Genomic DNA, 21,943 nt, shown 5'->3' with positions numbered 1-21,943 from the left:
GGCAGGGGAAAGCGCGCTCCCGTCTGAGCTGTGGAGAATTCAGATCAGTGTGCACAGCGCTGATTATTGTATATTGGTGAGTCGTGTACACTGTACAATATATATATAGACGTTATAATACATGTCAGTACTGGGCTGAGAGATGAAACCCTCCAAATATAATATATAATAATAGTATAATATAATGCAGTTCACCAATCCTTATCACTTCAATACTTCACCCCATTAATGACCAGGCCTCTTTTTTTAGATGTGGTGTTTACAAGTTAAAAACGTTTTTTTTTTTGCTAGAAAATTACTTAGAACCCCCTAACATTATACAGTTTTTTTTTTCTAACGCCCTCAAGAATAAAATGGTGGTCGTTGCAACACTTTCTGTCACACCGTATTTGCACAGCGGTCTTACAAGTGCACTTTGAAAAAAAAAAAAAAATATATACACTTTTTTTTTTTTTATTAAAAAATAAGACAACAGTAAAGTTAGGCCGAGTAAACTGATACCCAACATGTCACACTTCAAAATTGCGCCCGCTCGTGGAATGGTGACAAATCTTTACCCTTAAAAATCTCCATAGGCGTAGTTTAAAAAATTCTACAGGTTGCATGTTTTGAGTTACAGAGGAGGTCTAGAATTATTGCTCCCGCTCTACCGATCGCGGCGATATCACGTATGTGGTTTGAACACCGTTTTTATATGCGGGCGCTACTCACGTATATGTTTACTTCTGCACGCCAGCTTGGCGGGATCGGGAGCGTTTAAAAATAAAATAAAAAGGGGCGTGGCCTGGACATGGCGGAGTGAGGTTGTGTGTTTCCCGAGCTCCCGTTCTCCTCCCGGCTATCGGAGCCTAATATGATCCTCACACCCATCGCCTGATCGCGGCATGTTTACGAGGAAGCAGAAGACAAAGGGACAGTCCAGGCAGGCAAGACCGCGGGAGTCCGGCGGGCCGATCACAAAGTTTATGACACAGCCCCAGCTGCCTCCCGCTACCCCTAAGATGGCGGCCGCACGTGCGGAGGGAGAGGAGACACTGGAGAGCGGCCCGTCTTCACCGGCTGCGTCTCTCGGCTCGGACTCACTATCGGACCTTCCTCCTGCCTTGCAACCGAGTTCCGCACCCCCGCTAATGTCCGCGGTGGGTACCGAGGGGAACGCAGAGTTGTGGGCGCTTCTTAGAGCACTCCCTACCCGGACGGACATCGAATCTCTCATCGGCTGCCTGGAGACACAACACCGCAAGGAGCTACAGGAGGTGAGAGGCGAACTGAGCTCCATCACAGAGCGCATGGTGGCGGGGGAAAACTCGGCAGCGGATTTGGAATCCAGGGTTTGTGCACTGGAGAGTCTCCAGGATGCCCACATAGATGCCGCTACCCTGCTTCAGCTCCATCAGGAAGAAATTGAAGACAGGTGCAGGCGGAACAATCTCCGTCTGCGGGGTCTCCCGGAGGCGACCGGATTTGAAGACCTGGCCGTTACGGCCACCGCCATCTTCCGCATGCTGCCGGGCTCACCGCTGCCGCAGACCCTGGAATTTGACAGGATTCATAGGGCGCTGGGGCCAAAGTCGCAGGACATTACTAGGCCGCGGGATGTCATCTGCCGCCTCCATCACTACTCCCACAAGGAACTGATCCTGCGTAGAGCGTGGGAAGCTGGAGATGTGGATTTTGATGGGGCATCCGTTAAAATCCTGCCCGATGTCTTCAGAGCTACCCTACAGAGGAGAGCCCTGCTCCGCCCTGTGTCGGAGGCTGCCCGCCGGAGGGGGGGTCACTTACCGCTGGGGGTGCCCCCTAGCAGTGATCTTCAAGAAAGATCAGCGGTCATTCCACCTCCGTTCCCCAGGAGATCTCCCGGCCCTATTCGCATTTCTGGATGCTGACCCTGTAAGTCTCCCTAACTGGGTGATGTTTCTCCCTCCGTCAGGGGGAGATCTGGGCTACAGTCCTCATGGAGGTCGGCTCCGCCGAGACCCCAGAGACGCCGCCGCGGATCCCGAGCGACCACGCTGGAGGGGGCGCGTGAATTGTGAGATGAACCTCAAGCACCTTGTCAACTTGAATTCCGGTATGCTCCCTATATCTACCCTGTTTTGCTCTACCCCTGTGGCCCCTGCACGTTGATGTCCGGAGAGGAGACCCCCTTTGCTTGACCACTGGACTGGTAATGGCGGCGGAGCGCTGCGGGGTGGTGGGGTGGGCTAAGTGTGTTTATTTACTTGCTCGCCCGGAGAGTCCTGGGGGACCTGGTGGGGGGTTTATAATGCTCCGGTATATGGGCCCTGCTGACTTGGGGTGGTTTGCTGGGAGGGTGGGTTATTTCCCCTTTCCGCCCATCCCCCCCCCCTTTTTGGCTCCATGGATTGCCCTGCGGAACCCCCTGACTGTGGGATGTGGCCCCCCCTGCCTCCGGCGCCTCGGGGGTCTGCCGGACTGCATTTGACTGAGGCGACGCTCCGGATGCTGGATCTGCTGCTGTACTGGGGGGGTCAACCTGACTTTATGTCTGTTTATGCGGGGTGCCCAGGGTGGGGGTTCCTCCTCCCCTGCCTTGGGGGGGAGCTGCCCTCCTGGGGGGAGGCCATCCGTGGTCTCCCCTCCTCCTGGGTGGGGTGGCTGCCCCCCCCCCCCCCGGCTGGTGGGGGACGAGGATACTTAGGTGAAGGTGCTCCCCTGGTCGCATAGTTGTTGGAGATACATGCCTAATGTTATAATGTTTTCTTTTCTGTTTTAATTCTGTTTTACATAAGTTTCTGCTGGGTTCTGGTTCCATATGCTTATACACCTGGAGCTTGCTGGATACTGATCCGTGTACGGTTGAGAGGGGTTGTCATCAAGCGGTATACCCAATTGAATGGGGTGGCGGGTGTAAATACAGGTGCGTTGCGCCTGATACCCACCACGCTCCTACAAGTCGCCTGCCTCCCCTGCCCGCTGGGGGACCGAGAGGGGGCCTCTCGCTTGATGGGACGGGATTTTTAATTGGGGGGGCTGGTGGTAGGGAACCTGCTGTGACCCTCTGTTACCGGGGACATAACCTCGGTTAGCCCCGATGCTGCTCACCCCGCTGCCACGTGCCCCCTTCCTTTGGGGGCGGGATTGGTCGTTTCTGGGGTGTAGGCCTTGGGGCGGCTCCTGACGTTTGCCCTCCCCTCCCCCCCTGCCACCTCCTCTTGGGGTCAGGGGGGCGAGATGGGGGGATCGTGCGGATACTAGCAACCCGTGCCCATACAGCTCCACAGGTTCCGACGGGTCGGGGGGAGTCGGGGGCTTCCACTCCTTGGCTGTTCCAGGTCGCTTCCCCACATAGGCCGGCACGCTTTCGGCCAATTCTGGTAGAGGCGTGCCAAACAAGCATTTTGCTTGTCATTAGTTCCTACCCTCCCCTTATACCCTATTATTCCGACCCTACCTTCCAATAACTCTCCTGGTAGCATTTTTGATTTTGAGCTTCGGGGGACACCCTGCTGTGAGGATAGTTAGGGCCCCCATTGGCGGTTAAGTTTGACTCCACCCCGCTGCCTCTCCCCCCCTACTTTTCCCCACTGTGTCCTAACCCCTCCCTATCCCACTCTTAGCCCCCCCTTTCTTCTCCCTTTCCTCCCCCCCTTTCCCCCCCCCTTTTTTTTTTCTCTCTCTCCTCCCCTTCTGGTTGAAGATGGACAGCCTGACACTATACTCCTTAAATGCGAAAGGTCTTAACACCCCAGAGAAACACCGTATGTTGATGCACGACTTAAAAAGAGCAAAAATTGATATAGCCTATATCCAGGAAACTCACTTTAAAGAGGATAGGTTGCCAGTCTTCAGGAACAGATTCTTTCCTCTGACGTACCACTCCACTAATAAAACCAAATCCCGAGGAGTCTCCATCCTCATCTCTTGTAACGTACCCTGGACTCTTAGGGATTCCAAGATAGACCCGGAAGGACGTTATGTCTTTCTTAAAGGACTAGTGGGAGATGTGCAGTTGACACTAGCGAATGTCTACGCCCCTAACGAAGGTCAGGACGCGTTTGTGCGACGTCTTTTGACCAAATTGACTGACTTTCAGGAGGGCCAACTGATACTGGGAGGGGACTGGAATGTGCCTCTGGCCCCCCACGTGGACACTTCGGTGGGCTCGTCCTCCCTACCTATTAGTGCCCGTAAACGCATCACCACCTATCTCCATGAGTCACAATTGGTCGATATCTGGCGCTTGCAACACCCGGGTGAAAGGGATTATACCTTCTACTCCCCTCCCCACAAAATTTACACAAGAATTGATTACTTTCTAATACCCCATAGCCAACTACATGCGGTCCAGGCCTCCTCTATAGGTCAAAAGACATGGTCAGATCATGCCCCCACTATGCTGACTTACAAGCTATCTGCCAATCCTTCCCGAAGGACACGCTTCTGGCGTCTTAATGACAGCTTGCTGCAGAAACCTGAGATACTGGAAGAGGTGACTAGGGAACTTACTCTTTACTTTCAGACGAACACAATGGCTGACTCCTCCCCGGGGGCGGTGTGGGAAGCACACAAAACGGTTATTAGGGGTGTCCTGATTAAACATGGCTCGCGCATCAAAAAGGAGACTGGGAAACAATTGGACTCGCTTCTGGCCAAACTCCAGGTTTTGGAGTCGAAACACAAAGCCTCCCTGGACCCATCCGTGGAGGCTGAACTTTCCTCTCTTTGGAGTCAAGTCAATGACCTCCTTGGCTACAAAGCCAAGGCAGCGTTACAAAAATGCAGACTCGTAGCCTATGAATCAGATCAGATCAGATCGGAAATAAATGCGGGCGTATTCTGGCGCGGGCGGTCAGAGACATTAAGACACAGACCTATGTCCCTCGAATTAGGTCAGAGACGAACGTGGATGTCGGCCTTCCACATCAGATAGCGGCTGCATTCAAACACTTTTACAATACCCTCTACAATCTACCATCCCCACCGGGAGGGCGACCTCTGATGGAGACGTATGTAACTTCCAGTCAGATCCCTACATTGTCACCTGACAGCGTAGCTGAATTTGAAGCCCCGATAACTCCAGAGGAGTTGGAGTTGGCGCTTAATACGGATAAACCTGGGAGGGCACCTGGACCAGATGGCTTTACTCTCCCGTATTATAAGACACTATTCCCCACCCTTAGCCCTCATATGGTGACCTTTTTTAATGACATAGGGAATACAGCCACCTTCGCCACTGATACCACCCGGGCCCATATTACGGTCACCCCCAAGGAAGGCAAGGACCCCATGGCCTGTAGTAGCTACAGACCGATCTCGTTGTTGAACACTGATCTTAAACTATTCACCAAAATACTAGCAACCCGGTTGGCCGGACACGTACAATCCCTAGTCCATCAAAATCAGGTGGGTTTCATCCCCACAAGAGAGGCCAGAGACAGCACAACCAAGGTATTGAATTTGATCCACATTGCGAACCAGACCCCCACCCCTTCCGTTTTCCTAAATACAGATGCAGAAAAAGCCTTTGACAGGGTTAACTGGATGTATATGTTCACTGTCCTGATTGATTAGGTGGATAGCCCAATTATATGCTGCTCCAACGGCACAGATTAAAGTGAATGGGATCCTGTCGGAGCCCCTGTTGATTAAAAATGGAACCAGGCAGGGCTGCCCATTGTCGCTCCTTCTTTTTGCCCTTTCCTTAGAACCCTTTCTATGTAAAGTTCGGAATAACCCCGATATCCAAGGCATTGTTGCGGGTGATGCCCAATTCAAGGTCTCTGCATACGCGGACGACCTGCTGTTCTTCCTCTCCAATCCAGTGATATCCCTCCCGAATCTCCTACGGGAATTCGAGGAATACGGGCAGGTCTCTAATCTAAAAATTAACTACACTAAATCGGAGGCCATGGGAGTAGCACTGCCGCAAGCGACCATGCGAGGGCTGCGTTCCAGCTTTAATTTTAAATGGACGTCCACGGCTCTGTCGTACCTGGGGACTTTTGTCCCTGCAAATCTAAATCACGTCTTTAAACTTAATTTCCCTCCCCTGCTGGCCAGAACCAGGGCCCTATTGGAATCCTGGAATAAGGGCCTCCACTCCTGGTTTGGCAGGTGCAATCTTCTTAAGATCTGCATCTTGCCAAAATTTTTATATCTGCTGCAAACACTTCCTATTCTGGTCCCTACGATCTATTTTAGATTTTTATCTGGGCATATAGAAAACCGAGATTGGCCCGAACTTTACTCTTCATGCCCAAGTTCTTCGGCGGCCTTGCCGTTCCGGATGTAAAGAAATACTATCAAGCGGTGCACCTCGGTAGAATTATAGACTGGTGCCGACACCAAGATCTGAAGCTGTGGATCCGTCTGGAACAGGCCCAGATGCAGGTGCCGTTACCAGGGGCTGCCTGGTGTTATCAACATCTCCCAGCCCACATGAAGAGGCATCCCCTGATAGGGACGACAGTCCGGGTGGGGTCACAGATTTGCTCCAAGGAGTCATTATCCACGCCTAATTCTCCGCTATTTCCTATTATGGGGAACCCGCAATTCTCCCCTGGACTGGACCCCCAACTTCTGAAGGCCATGTCCAGTAGCAAGTGCACACAAGCACGACATTTCCGGACAAATGGGGACTGGCCGTCCATAGAGGCGCTCTGTGACGCATCGGGACCCTATAAACTAGCTTTTTGGACTGCTGTCCAACTTAGACACTTTCTTCGAGCTCTCCCATCCCCCCTCCGATTTGACGAACCGTTGTCCACCTTTGAGGAATACTGCTCCGGTAACGGGGCGCTTCCGAGAACGCTGTCCACAATGTACAACCTTCTTATCACACCCGGGGATGATGCTCATTTGACCTTCCTGACAAAATGGGAGAGGGAATTGAAGTGTACATTTACTCCGAGCCAGACTCAAAGTATTGTAACATTAGCCCTAAAATCTACCATCTGTACGAACATACAGGAAACAAACTACAAACTTCTGATGAGATGGTACTTAACCCCTCAGTCTCTACATTCCTTCTACCCGACCACCTCTGTGCTTTGCTGGAGATGCGGACTAGTACAGGGCACCTTGTTGCATATATTTTGGTCATGTTTCATAGTTGTCTCACTTTTGGTCCACAGTTAGGACCGTTATTCAAAAATTTACGGAGTACAATGTCCCCAATGACCCGGCCTTCTTCCTGCACGTAAATACCATGTCCACTAAAAAGTACAAAAAATCCATTCTATGTCACCTAGTAAATGCTGCTAGAGCATGTATCCCGCTCCACTGGAAAAGCCAGGCCCCTCCATCAGTGGCGTCCTGGATTCGTAGGGTGGAGGACGTTAGTAAACTGGAGGACCTGGTGCTTACGGGGAGGCAACAGCAGGAAAAATTTACAAAAACATGGGCGCTTTGGCACCAGTTCATATTCTCGCCTGAAGGAATATCTCTGAGGACCTTGTAACATGGTTGGCATTATAGACTACATGTGGGTTAGGGCAGTCCTGAATCAACCAGAATCCCTACCACCCCCCCCCTTCCCCCCCCTCCTTCTCCCCTCATCTTCCCCCTTCAGTGTCCCTCCCCCCCGATGATCTTTGCCCTTGGTGCTGGGTTTTTGCCGGGGTGGTGAGGTTCTGACGAGAGCTGGAGATAGGGGGAACCGAACGGACCTAGGCTCTCGAATACACTTCTGGCTTCTTAACGAAGGTTTTATGCTTAGACAAGAGGTTATCTCCAGATGGCAGATTGACTTAGGTTTTTCATAGAGTTATAAATGGGATGCCATGTACAGTGTCTTCTATGTACCTACCTCTCCCTTGTTCTCGGCAATATGTTCGATATGTGCTCCCCTTTTCCTCCCTCCCCTTTATGTATCCCACTTCTATGTTGTACGATATGTCCATGCCCATGTTGGGCATTGTTTGAAATTAATAAAAATTTATATTTGAAAAAAAAAAAACTTATTTATTTTACAAGGAATATAAACATCCCTCATAATAGAAAAAAATCATGACAGGACCTCTTGAATATGTGATTTGGGGTCAAAAAGACCTCCGATCTCATATTTACACAAAAATGCAATGTTAAAAAAAAAGAAATTGTCATTTAAAAAAAATGATTTAAAAAACACAAAACGTCCCTTTAAGAGCTATGGGTGGAAGTGACGTTTTGACGTCGCTTCCACCTTGCTATGGTATGGAGAGGGATGGGGGCCATCTTGCCCTCACTCGCCTCCATACCCAGCAAAAAGAAGGACCCAATCACCTCCGCTGCTGCCGGCGACTCCGATAAGCGGCATAGGGCACCGGATCCTGGTGGGAGGGGGGGCCCTCTCCCACCGCCGATAAAAGTAATCTCGCAAATCCGCCGCAGAGACCACTTTTATCTTGTAACAGACCACCGGCTGAACTCGGGGATACTGGGGTTATGGCAGCTCGTTGCTGCCATAACAAGGATATCTGTCCCCAAAGTAGGGACGTACATCAGCGTGCGGCAAGTGGTTAATGACCAGGCCATGTTCTGCGATGAAGCACTGCACTACTTTAACTGACAACTGCGCGGCCGTGCGACGCTGTACCCAAATAAAATTGATGTCATTTTTTTCCCACAAATGGAGCTTTCTTTTGATGGTATTTTATCACCTCTGCGTTTTTTCTCTTTTGCACTATAAACAAAAAAGACAACAGTTAAAAAAAAGAAAAAAAAATGTACTTTCTGCTGTAAAACATCCAATAATTTTTTATTTATTTTTTTAAATCGAACTCTGGGGACCCTGATATAAGGCGAGGCTCTCTGGGGACCCTGATATAAGGCGAGGCTCTCTGGGGACCCTGATGCCATGAGGGGGGCTCTGGGGACCCTGATGTAAGGGGGGATCCGCACTAAGGCCGCGTACACACGGGCGGACTGTTCGCCCAACTTTGTTCTTCAAACAATCCGACAAACAGTCCGCTCAAAATTTGCATGAACGGACTTGACCACACACGATGAACGAACAGTCCGCTGAAAGCGTGCGCGATGACGTGAACGGCACGTACGACGGGACTAGAAAAACAACGTCCTATACGCTGCAATGCAACCTTCGGCCGTGTAAACCCTTTCTGAGTATGCGCGATACTTAGTCCGTCCAACTTGCCTACACACGAGCGGACTGTCCGCTGAAACCAAGTTTGGACGGACAAAACCAAGTTTCAGCGGACTGTCTTACGGAAATTCCGAAAAACTTTGTTCGTCAGACTGTCCGCTGAAACTGTCCGCTGAAGCCCACACACGAGCGGACTGTCCGCTGAAACACTGTTCAGCGGACAAAGTTGGGCGAACAGTCCGCCCGTGTGTACGCGGCCTTCGATATGTAACGATTTATATATATATATTGTGGTAGTTCGGAATCTCCAATCCTGGGACCGGGTTTTGGGAACAGCCAGCAGTCTGGCTGGATGATTGCACAGGTGGGTCTTGGGCTTAAAACAAAGCCAACACCATGGTTCTGGGCTCCACCCTCCCGAGGAGTCCGGGCGTGTAAGGGAGAAGAAGTGTGCATGTCTGCACAGGTCGGTCTGTCAGAGCAGACAGAGGGTCCAAGCTTGTGGGCTGAAAGAGAAGCTGTTAAAGAGTGCTGAGGTACTGGGTGTACGGGAACTCTGTTAACGAGCCAAGAAGGCTGCAGCAGAAGTCTGAGCAGCAGTGCTTCTAAAGAGAGCCAGGTGGCTTGGTATTTTTGGTTCTACATACATTACTGCTGTGGAAAGCTGAAACCCCTGTGTGGGCAACTATTTTGTTATCTGACTTTTCTTTCTTTAATAAAAGTGGGCCTACGAGCCCTTAAACGACATCTGGTGTGGATCCAGCTCACTGGTAAGCTCTGCCTTTAAGCTAAAATAACCCCCAAATATTACAAGTGGTGGAGAATGCGGGCACAAGACGGTGGAATCCGGGTCCTTGCTCTACAGTAAGTCGCATCAGGAACTATTGGCTGTGTGTGGAAGTGCAGCCAGGCAAAAGGCATTGCGTGTTGCAGGTGGTGTACCTGTGAATGAAAAGTCAAATTTTTTTTTTTTTTTCTCTTGCTATGAACTGTGTTTGTGTGCATGAGACAGCACAATCAGTGTGTGCAATGTGCAGGTGAGGAAAGCTTGCATGAAGAGAAAAGCAACTTGCTTTAAATGAGAGACAGAGCTCTGTGGTTGGAGGGGTTGTTACCACCCAAACGAGCCCCATACATACCTGATCAGAGTGTATCCAGGAGAAAAAGGGCTGGGGTTGTCCCTAGCAACCCTGGTGCAATGAGTGCACAGGTGACTGCTATTATGGAGAGTCCACCAGCATTTGAATCTGCAGTGGATTGGTGCAAGCGGCATTTAGCAGCACTGGACCAAGCTACAGAGGAAAGGAAGCCAACCCTCAGTGCAAGGGGAAAGCCGCTGGATGTCCATAACTGGAAGAGGGCTGTTGTTGCCCCTGGCAAAGCTGATGCAGTTAAAACAGCTAATGTGAAAGATGTGAATGTGTCACAGCATGAGATGGGATCCAGCAGAGAGAAGCCCATGCGATATGCAAGGAGAGAGGCTGATCAAAGGCTGAGGATGAGAGTGGTTGCCCATAGCAACGCAAAAGAAGCCAGTCGGGCTGTCTCTGTACCATGGGCTATGTCTAATAAGGATCGTGGAAAGTGGCTTAAGGAGGAGCCAGTTTATTATGTTGGAGAGAGCCAGCAAAGTTCTGCTGGGAGAGTGCGGTCTCCCATGGCAACCGGAGTGAAATTTATGCCTGAAAGGAGCTGCAGTAGAGGTTTGGTTCAGCGTCCCCACAAAGAGGCCTGTGCATTCCGGCCAGCTGGGAATCACCAGGAGAGAATCGCTTTGGGAAAAAGTCGTCCAGTAACATGCCTGGAATGTGGCCAGCTGGGGCATGGCATGTTTTCTTGCCCTAGGTTGTGGAATACGGCTGGAGATAATGTTGCTGAGAAAGTTTTGTCTGTAGGCCCAGATTCCGGTGAAAATATGTTTGCAGTCACCCCTAGCAACAAGAAGTTTCCTGTTGTGCCTGCAGGGGGTGCTAAACGGTGGGAGATGCCTGCTGTAGTTTCATCCCATGGCCCCCAGGAGGAGTTGGCCAGTAAAAGTGCAGCAGAGGACTGGTGCATAAGACGACGTACTCAAATGAAGATGGTGACCCCAACTACTGCGGTGGGTAAGACTGTCTTTAATGAAATGATGGCTGGAACTGCTGATTTCATGTATAAAAGGACTGGTTACGAGACTGTCCATGATGATGTGAGAGTGACCCCAGTTAGTGGGGCCACTGAATGTGCACTTGAGAATTTTTCCCTATATAGTGGGAATGCAAGGGTTAAAGTCCAAATAGAACCTGTGTTGATGTCTAAAAGTGTTGTGTCTAATGACTATCAGGCTCAAGTTGACCATGGGCTAGGACAGCCTACAAATGCTAAAAATGCTATAAGTGTTACTGTTAATGAAAAGTTTGCTGCTGTTGGGAAAACTTTTGCTCTGAAAGAACCTGGGGTTATCAAAAATGGGCCGTTGCCTGTAGCAACTGGTGGTAAGCCGGCACAGTTGTCCACAGGAATCTCCAGGGAACTTCATGTATTGGAGTCAGAGGTTGCCCTGGACAACTGCGATGTCACTCTGGTGGGACAGAATGGAACTGTACCGTGTAATAGTAATGTGTTGGTGCAAACTGCTAGTACTAAAAATGTGGAGGTAAATGGTGGATTAACACAACCTGTGAAAAATGCAAACGTGTGTGAGGCTTATGAAATGCAAGCAGAGAAAGGTGGTGAATATGGTGTATTGCAACCTGTGCTACCACAGTCTGACATGATTTACAATGACTGGTGTAATGAGTCTGCAGCTGAGCCAGTCTGTTCTTATGTGTCTCCTTGGGCAGATGGATCGGTGCTGAGGAGTACCGCAGAAGGGAGCGCACATACAACAGATTGGGATAGTTGGAGCAAAAATCTTATCTCCCTGATAGATGAGGCTTTTATGCACAAAGATAAGGTGGACACGGTTTCTGCTGGGCCAGCAGGAGGGGCTGCAGAACAGCTTGTACCTGAGGGCGCGGTGGCTGCTGCAGGGGTTAACCCTGGTGAGCAGGATGAACCAAATAAGGGCACAGCAGAGACATTGTCTGTGACCCACAAAACTGAGGTTGACATGGAGTGTCAACGTGACGTCACTGGTAATGTTCTGGAGCAGTTCACTGATGCTGAGCCTGAGAAGTTGGGTATGAGTCCAGCAATTGGCAGCGCTCTGGTGGAGCACCAGGCTGTGTTTACCTCCAGCCGGGAGGAGGTTCCGTTAACCATTGCAACTTTTCAAGTCTCAGCAAGTGAGTCTCTCTGCATCCCCAGTGTCATGAAAATCCCCAGGAAGGACTTAGGTCTGGAGTCAAGGGCCTGGTTATTTACCAAAGCATTAAAAGAGATGCTTGAACTTTGGGATGTACAGCCAATCTATACTAGTGTGTCTCCTCCACAGTCTGATGGGCTGGTACTGCGCAGTACCACTAGGTGGAGCACTGTATGGCAGGCTGTACAGAGCAAAGTAAAACGGGACAGGAATGGTTTATTCCTAAATTTGCTAATTTTGTTAAAAGTTGCTGCTATGTATGCTGCTGGACTACGTGCAGAAGAAATATTTGAGACAGACCGACCTGTGCAGACATGCACACTTCTTCTCCCTTACACGCCCGGACTCCTCGGGAGGGTGGAGCCCAGAACCATGGTGTTGGCTTTGTTTTAAGCCCAAGACCCACCTGTGCAATCATCCAGCCAGACTGCTGGCTGTTCCCAAAACCCGGTCCCAGGATTGGAGATTCCGAACTACCACAATATATATATATATATATATATATATATATATATATATACGTGTGTGTGTATATATATATATATATATATATATATATATATAAACACACACACACACACACACACTCGCGTATATTATATATATGTGTATGCCCGCCCAAGCGTATGACCTTCTTTACTTCACTGCTATGGGCTCCAGCCCCAGATCTTTTGTAGACTTAGCAATGCCCCTGGTAGGGGCCCTTCATGGTTTCTTGCACCGGGCCCTGATTCTACTTTTGCCTCTGATCCAAAGTGTCAATATTTTGTGTGGCCACCATTATTTTTCAGCACTGCCTTAACCCTCTTGGGCATGGAATTCACCAGAGCTTCTCAGGTTGCCACTGGAGTCCTCTTCCACTCCTCCATGATGACATCATGGAGCTGGTGGATGTTAGAGACCTTGCACTCCTCCGCCTTCTGTTTTGGGGATGCCCCACAGATGCTCAATAGGGTTTAGGTCTGGAGACATGCTTGGCCAGTCCATCACCTTTACCCTCAGCTTCTTTAGCAAGGCAGTGGTCATCTTGGAGGTGTGTTTGGGGTCGTTATCATGTTGGAATACTGCCCTGCGGCCCAGTCTCTGAAAGGGAGGGGATGCTCTGCTTCAGTATGTCACAGTACATGTTGGCATTTATGGTTCCCTCAATGAACTGTAGCTCCCCAGTGCCGGCAGCACTCATGCATCCCCAGACCATGACACTCCCACCACCATGCTTGACTGTATGCAAAACACACTTGTCTTTGTACTCCTCACACCAGGTCGCTAATTCTAGTCACAAATGTGACCTGGCGCCCGGGGTTTGTCGAGCCCTGCTTTAGACATATGGTTGCTTTACTAGATAGAGCCTGAAGGTTAGGCCGAATTCTTCTTGATTTAGCTGCTCTTTGGTTACTACGTTATGGCCTATGATTGCATTGGAAGAAGCACCGGCTTTTATTTGACATTGTTTATGCTTTTGTATACCGTACAAAACTTTGCAATACAAATTATTGGAAAGGAAAGCCTCACTCCAGGCAAAAACTAAACAGCATACACATTTCTATTCAGCTACACATGATGCTGAAGGAAATAATGGGGCCATACACACGGCTGCGTCCACAAACAAAAATGTACGCTGAGTTTAACAATGTACAAATAGTAGGAGACAGCTGCATCTGGGGCTGTACATATCTACAGATGTTATGCATTTACATGTGGTATCACATATAAAACATACATTTGTAAAGTCAGAATTAAATGCATTCATGAAATTTGACCAAGGCACATATGTCTGTAGTGTTTACTTATCTCTCCCCAAAGCTCTAAGTCCCGTGTCTTTCTGCTGCTTCGTTCATTTGTTATCAATATGATAACTCTTGACAAGTTCTCTGACACGGGAGATAAAAGCAGCTGGAAATTTGTGTGGGGGAGGGTGCTATTAATAGGTTAGCAGAGAGCTTGCCTATTCACAGAACAGCTCTGCAAGTTTCTTCGTTCTTCTGCCTAAAGTTCTAACACGACGTGCACTTTCTAAACTATATAAAGCTGAAGACAGCAGATATACATGTAAAACTTATGTAGGTGGATTTGTTTAATCTTTGTGTATCATCTGAGTCTGTTCACTTTACTGGGTATATGTGAGGTTTTACATCCACTATAAGGTAATTAAACACAAGTACTTTAGGTGTGTATTTTACACAGCAAGAACCTGCATTCCACGCAGAAAATATACATCCCCATGTGAATGAAACCCAAGCCTTGCCTATGCTCCTGTTTTAAGCTGGTGCCATGATCAGTGTCTCAGGTTCCCTGCAGGGTGGCTCCTTTCTCTTGCAGCATCCTATGGAGCCAGCCTTGTATGCAGGGACTATAGTTGTGTCTCCCTACACTGTGTGTATCAACTGAAACACACAGCCCCAAAGTTTAGGATTACAAAGAACTCCACTGCTCCTCCTTCCTTCTCTAAGCTAGCAGTCTGACTCCAGACTGCACTGTCCTATGTTAAAATTTTCCTGTGAAGTTTAGGGAAGCAACACAGAGAGCAGGAGCCTGTGGCATCAAAAGTTGTAAACTGCAAGAGCTGGGGTAAGACTCTTATCAAATAGTTAACTGGGGAATGTATATTTTATTGTGCTCAATGTGTTAGACCAAAAAATGCTGAGGGTTTAAGGCCTCATTCACACAAGCATACCGATCCATACACCCATGAAAAGGGCTTTCTTCAGCCACCCAGGATACACAGGTATTCCATGCAGGCAGCCAATTGGAACCAATGACAGGTGGTTGGCTACACTGACCTGCATGGACCTCCGTGTGCATCTTGGAGTATACATCCATATGTGGGTCCAGTGCACAGATCAGAACACAGTCTGTTTGTTGGGTCCAGAAACAATACTGTGCAGGGTTTATTTTTTTAGTTTAACTGCTTGCGGACCAGCCGTTGTCGTTATACGGCGGCAGGTCGGCTCTCCTGCGCAAATTGCCGTAGCTGTATGGCGGCTTGCGCAGGCACAATAGCAAGTGGGAGCGCGTCCACGTTTCGGGCGGACTCGATGTCCGCCAGCGACCTGTGGGCACCTATTACTGAGGCAGAATGGGGAACTACCTTTGTAAACGAGGCGATTCCCCATTCTGACAGGGGACACTACAGGGATCTACTGTTCCCAGTGATCGGGAACAGTGATCTCTGTCATGGCCCTGGCAGCCCATCCGCTCTACAGTTAGAACACACCTAGGGAACACATTTAACCCCTTTGATTGCCCCCCTAGAGTTAACCACTTCCCTACCTGTGACATTTATACAGTAATCAGTGGCTATTTATAGCTCTGCACCCTGTATAAATGTCAGTGGTCATATTTGCAAAGGCGTTTGAAAAATTGGTGCACAAATACCGTGCAGAGAAAGTTGCAACAACCTCCATTGTATTCTCTAGGGTCTTTGCTAAAAAAAACATATATAATGTTTTGGGGTTCTATATAATTTTCTAGCAAATAAATGATGATTTTTACATGTAGGAGAGAAATGTCAAAATTGTCCTGGGTGCTCCAGAACGCCTGATGGCGCTCCCTGCATGTTGGGCCTCTGTATGTGGCCACGCTGTGTAAAAGTCTCACACATGTGGTATCGCCGTACTCAGGAGTAATAGCAGAATGTGTTTTGGGGTATAATTTGTGGTATGCATATGCTGTGTGTGAGAAATAACCTGCTAATATGACAATTTTGTGGGGAAAAAAAACCCGAAAAAAAAAAACTTGATTTTGCAAAGAATTGTGGGATAAAATGACAACTTAAAAAAACTCACCACACCTCTTACTAAATACCTTGGAATGTCTTCTTTCCAAAAAGTGGTCATTTGGGGGGTATTTGTACTTTTCTGGCATGTTAGGGTCTCAAGAATTGAAATAGGCCGTCAGTCCTTCGGGTGTGATCAATTTTCAGATATTGGCACCATAGCTTGTGGACTCTATAACTTTCACAAAGACCAAATAATATCCACCAATTTGTACTTATTTTTACCAAAGATATGTAGCAGTATAAATTTTGGTCAAAATTTATCAAGAAAAATGACTAATTTGCTAAATTTTATAACAGAAACAAAGAAAAATTCACTTTTTTACAGTTTCAGTCTTTTTTTATTTTATAGCGCAAAAAAAAAGTAAGCTCTATTATTGTAAAAAAAAGACAATTTCATATAGGTACAGTGTTGTATGACTGAGTAATTATTATTGGCCTGGTTTATAAGGGGATTTCAGTGGGCAAGTGGTTAAACTGTTGTATTGGTATTCTATAAAGAGACAAAATCATGTCTGGGGTCTGCTGTATAGTGCTGGTTTACTATATAGCACTATACATCAGCATTGCCCTTTGGTCTCCATTGTGGGTGCATTAGCAGTTTATCCGCCTATCGTTGCCTTATGCCGCGTACACACGAGCGGACTTTTCAACATCCAAAGTCCGAAGGACTGAGTCCGTCAGACTATCCGATCGTGTGTGGGCTGCAACGGACTTTTGACTCGCCAAAGTCCGAAGGACTTTAGAATATGGAACACGCTTCAAATTTTTCTGAAGGAACTCCGCCGGACCTGGTCCCCTTCGAAAAATCCGCTCGTGTGTATGCTACTCCGACGGACTAAAACCGACGCTAGGGCAGCTATTGGCTACTGGCTATGAACTTCCTTATTCGAGCCGAGTTGTACGCCATCACGTTCGAATCCGTCGGAGTTTAGTGTGATCGTGTGTGGCCAAGTCCGCTCAGCCGAAAAGTCTGTCAGAACTCCGTCGGAATTCCAGCAGAACTCCGACGGAACTCCTTCGGAAGTCTGTCGGACATAAGTCCTCTCGTGTGTACGGGGCTTTAGAGGCCTCTTTCCCCTTTTTCTGGGTAATAATATCCTCTTAGGCCCTGCACCCTCGTGGACCTCTCTGTAGCAGTCGTGCTTTTTTACATCTCCGGCCACATTACATGTGGCAGTTTTCATTGTAATCTTTTGACTGGTATGTTTCTTTTTACTTGACTTCAGCTATGCTCATTTCTTTGGCCTCAGACATGTACCTGTACAGTACAGGTATCTGCACCCACTTCCGGCGTAGATTCTGCAGAAGGTACGCCCCTTTCCGCAGAATCTACGCCCCTTTCCGAAAGTCCCCCGCTGCCTGCTGGGAAACACACGGATCCCAGAGACAGCGGGGACCATCCTTATTGCACAGCGCGACTCGCGCATGCGCAGTAGGGAACCGGGAAATGAAGCTGAAAGGCTCCACTTCCTGATTCCCATACCCAAGATGGAGGCGGCAGCACCCGAGAGACGTTCGAGAGATCGGCTTCGGGTGCCGACATCGCGGGCGCGCTGGGCGGCTAAGTGTCACTATTTTAAAAGTCAGCAGCTTCAGTATTTGTAGCTGCTGGCTTTAAAAAAAAAACGGCGGACTCCCGCTTTGAAGACCCCCCATCCCAAGATCTAACCCACGTCTCTTGCCTTACACATTTACAGACAGAATTACATAAGTTCAATTCCCTCTCAGAAATCCATGTGTAGCACCCTTTACCTAGTGTAGGTGCTAGAGTGAAATTGTTTTTTAGAGCAGGTAAATGTAGGCAGGCCTAGATAAAAGCTATGCCTGTTTGTTTTGATCTGTGGGGCTGGGAGTGGCTTAGAGTAGGCTGGTGACTCGCAGACAGCATCATCTTTTGGTTACATCTCTTCTGCTTCCAGAGGCTTCGAGAAGGAAGGAGGGGAAGAAGGGTGGAGCTGTCTGGGGTATTCTAAGGAGCTCTGACCAATCCACAACCTGGATTTGCAGTGGGAAGGCCTCCTTAAATACCTAGAGTCAGCCCAGTGGGGGAGAAGTTGCTTGGGTGGAAAAACTGAAGATGGAGTATTAGGATGTTGGGGCCTTGGAGGGAGCCCACCCAGTCTGGGGGGGGGGGGGGTGACCTTGGGTCAGGGGCTCAGAGCTGGACAGAAACCCCACACAACCCAAAGGGTGCACAGGAGCAGGAGAGGACAGCAGCGAATACTGCCGGGCAAGTCTCTAGGAGGGATCCATCAGGTGTCGGTGAGTGGCAGGCATATTCGGGAGAGCTGGGAGAGACATGCCAGAGCCGACTGGGAGTGTGCAGTCTGAGATGGGTGTAGAGCCAGAGGGAGAGACTGTGATGTTACTGACAGGTGAAGTTGGGCCGCTACAGCCAGGAGGGCTGTCAGGGTCTGCAAGAGGCTGACTGGGGATCAGTAATCCACCAAAGAAGGCAGCTAGCATCAGAACTTTCTTTTATTCTACACTATAGGGACCCACGGTCCCTGCCTGTAATAAGGAACTTTGCTAAGGCCTGGCTGAAACCAGAGTTGGGCCTAACCATGTGCTAGCTGCGCCTGAAGAATTGTGCTGGAGGGAGAAGGAGAGATCGTCTGCAGCAAGTGTTGTGCAGGAGGAGGATATCTAACTTGTCTCAAACCATGCAAGAATTTATTTTTCATTTTCTGGGCATCCAATGAATTCCTTAACCCCACCCAAGTTCTAATCCCTCAAAAATAGAAAAACAAAGCTGATGGACTTGTTCATTGTCTTGGCGTGTCTGGAAGTGAATGCCGGGCTGGGCAGGGTAACAGGTGGGCCACAATCACTCAGCAGCCCCTACAGGGGTACCACTACACATGTACTCAGCCACATAGCTTGGTTAAAAATTTACATCATAGCCGACCACACCAAGTTCCAAGATGTCATGAATCTGATCAACAAGCTCTTTTTATGCAAATCATAAAATCTTCTTTACCTCACTAGTTACTCCGGCGCGGCCTCTCCTCACTCGGTGGCTATGGCATTAGATATGTACCTTGTCCACATATTTCCTCACCCATCTTTTTTTAAGTTTTATTTTTAGAGCTTTTAGCTATTATTAGATATTCTTAATAAAGATGGCATTAGAGCAGCGGTAGGCACCCATGGAGGGATGGAGATCTACCTTAACAACATGAAGGAGAGCAAAGATCACCAGGGTGCAGCATGCTTTTTTTTATAGTTCAGAGGTCAAGAGAAAGTAATGCAGAGTGCAGGGGTCAGGTGGATGTAATGCAAAGTTCAGAGGTCTACAGTATGTAACACAGAGCTCAGGGGTAGGTAACGCAGAGTACGGGGGTCAGTAGTATCTAATGCAGAATTCCGAGGTCAGTGATATGTAACGTAGAGGTCAGGGGTCAGGTGAATGTTATATGGAGTGTAGAGATCAGTAGTATGTAATATGGAGTTCTGAGGTCAGAAATAGGTAATGAAGAGTGCAGGGATCAATAGTAATTAATGCAGAGTTCATAATATGTAACATTAAGTGCAGGAGGCAGGAGAATGTAATGCAGAGTTCAGAGGTCAGTAGTATGTAACAGAGTGCAGGGATTAGTGATATGTAGGGCAGAGTGCAGGTGTCAGTAGTATGTAATGTAGAGCCGCCCCCCTCTCTTACAATAGGGGAGCTCAGAGTTGTAGGAAAGGATGGTGAAAGGTGATAACTGCATAAGGACAGACTAGGGTCATTTAGGAATCTGCACTGCTGACGGCAATGATTCTGAATACCTTAGCTGCCTTTTTTTTTTTTTTTTTTTTTACATTTTTGTTCTTAGGGGCTTTTTTGTCTTTCATTTTATGTCGTGGTTGATTTGAGGTCAGCAGTTACTGTAAGTTGCAGTCCAACTCACAGCAAACGTATTTAAAATTTTTGCTGCAATGCTTCCTGTAACAAACAAACAAAAAAAGCTTTTGTTTCAGGGAGTGATATTTTGGCTTTTCAAATATTGAGGGGGTTTTGTTTTTAATTTTTTTGCAAATATGAATTTTATTCAACTCCAAACAGGGGTGAGGACTCCACAGTACAATCATAAATGTGTATATCACCAAGGTTACATAGAGTATACAAAGGATGAAAGCATGCAAAACAATTTACAGTGCATATGATATTAAAAAGTAGTGGATCGAATGTTTATCCCCAACAGAGATCACATTCGTCAAGAGCAATATTCACTTGGGTGTTACAACGTCGGGCCCCCCCCCCCCCCCCCCCTGTTTTTTCAACTTTTCTTAAAAGGGAGGAAACCAGAGTTCCCTTGGGTGAAGGTAGGTAGGGGAAGGAAGAAGAGAAGGGGGGGGGGGGGGGGGGTAAGAAGGAAGAAGAAAAGAGGACATGGCGATAGCCACTTATCGTAGATTCTCTAGAGATATAGGGGCGGGTTATGACCCCAACAGGCGCTGCCCTTCATCCGAATAGATGAAGATATTCCATATATCCCAGGCCTTCTTATGGGCCTCTTGTTTATGTTGTGCAGTGAGGATCAAATCCTCCATTCTCCTTACTTCCTCCACTTTCCTCAGCCATTGTGCAATGGCGGGGGGGTGGGGGAGTTTTACTTCCAATGGAGGGGCATACGTGATGTAAAAGCGACTTCTTATATGTGTTGGTAGGTATCTTTGAATGGTGCAGTAGAAAGAATGCGGCATCGTCTGGGATGGCGTATTCTGTGAACTTCTGCGTTATATGACGGACTTCTCCCCAAAAATTCTTTATTCTTGGATAAGACCAGAAGATATGAATAAAAGTCCCCCCCCCCCCTCCTCAGCACAGCGCCAACATCGAGGGGAATCATCTCTGTAGTCTGGAGGGTGTCAGGTACCAGCGGGGATCTCTTGTATTTTCGTACAAATAGAGGATTTGAGGGCGAGAATGATAATACGTTGCTTTTGTGCTACAGAGAACATGCAGTCTAGGTGTCTTTCCCATCTGGTCAGAGCAATTGTGGTTGTTCTTTTGGAGTGTTTAGCAGAGTGTATGTTTGGGATAATATTTGGGCTAACGGTTCGGTACCTGAGCAGAGCTCTTTAAACGACATCTAGGGGTCTAGGGAGGGAATGGAGGAAATGGTGTCGTTGCACCGCTCTCCAGAAAGGGAGTTGAAAGGTTCCCGTCGGGTCGGTCAGTTCTACAATGGATGGCCATTTCCCATCAATGACAAATTTGGCTGCATGCTCGTAGTTCCGAATCCCTGAGGGTGGGATATTCCATAGGGTGTAAGCCTGGTTCAAAGTTCAGATGACCAAGTATTGGGAACAACGGGGAGTTTTCGGACGTGAGGGAAGTGTGGTTGGCAGCTAAGATGGCTGTGCCTCAGGGTAGTACCCATTAGTGGGTGTGACTTCAGTTCTTGGGGGTTAGTCACCGTAGCACCATAACGCGCCTTTTAATGGTACATGGGTTTGGGACTGTTCAACTTGTACCCAGAGTTTGGATGTATTATTTCGTCTCCAGTCCAGTATACGCCCCAGGTGCGAGGCTAAGTAGTATTGTCGTATGTCAGGTAGAGCTAGACCACTGTAGAGTTTGGGGAGCTTCACTTGTGAATGACGTAGTCAGGGTTTTTTATGCGCCCATACAAATCTAGTGAAAAGGGCCTGTACTTGTCTGAAAAGAGGAGGAATCTGAATCGGGAGGGCTTGGATGAGATAGATGAATTTAGGTAGAATGCTCATTTTAATGAGGTTGCATCTTCCGAACCAGGAATGGTAACCTGACTGCCACTTTTGCAGTAGGATGCGAGTCATGCCCAATAAGGGGGGAGGATATTGTTTTTTTTATGTATGTTGA

Source organism: Lithobates pipiens, unplaced genomic scaffold (genome assembly GCF_037356315.1).
Source record: "Lithobates pipiens isolate NorthernLeopardFrog02 unplaced genomic scaffold, aLitPip1_a1.2 Scaffold_25, whole genome shotgun sequence".
NCBI classification, from domain to species: Eukaryota; Metazoa; Chordata; class Amphibia; order Anura; family Ranidae; genus Lithobates; species Lithobates pipiens.
This window is presented reverse-complemented; position numbering follows the sequence as displayed.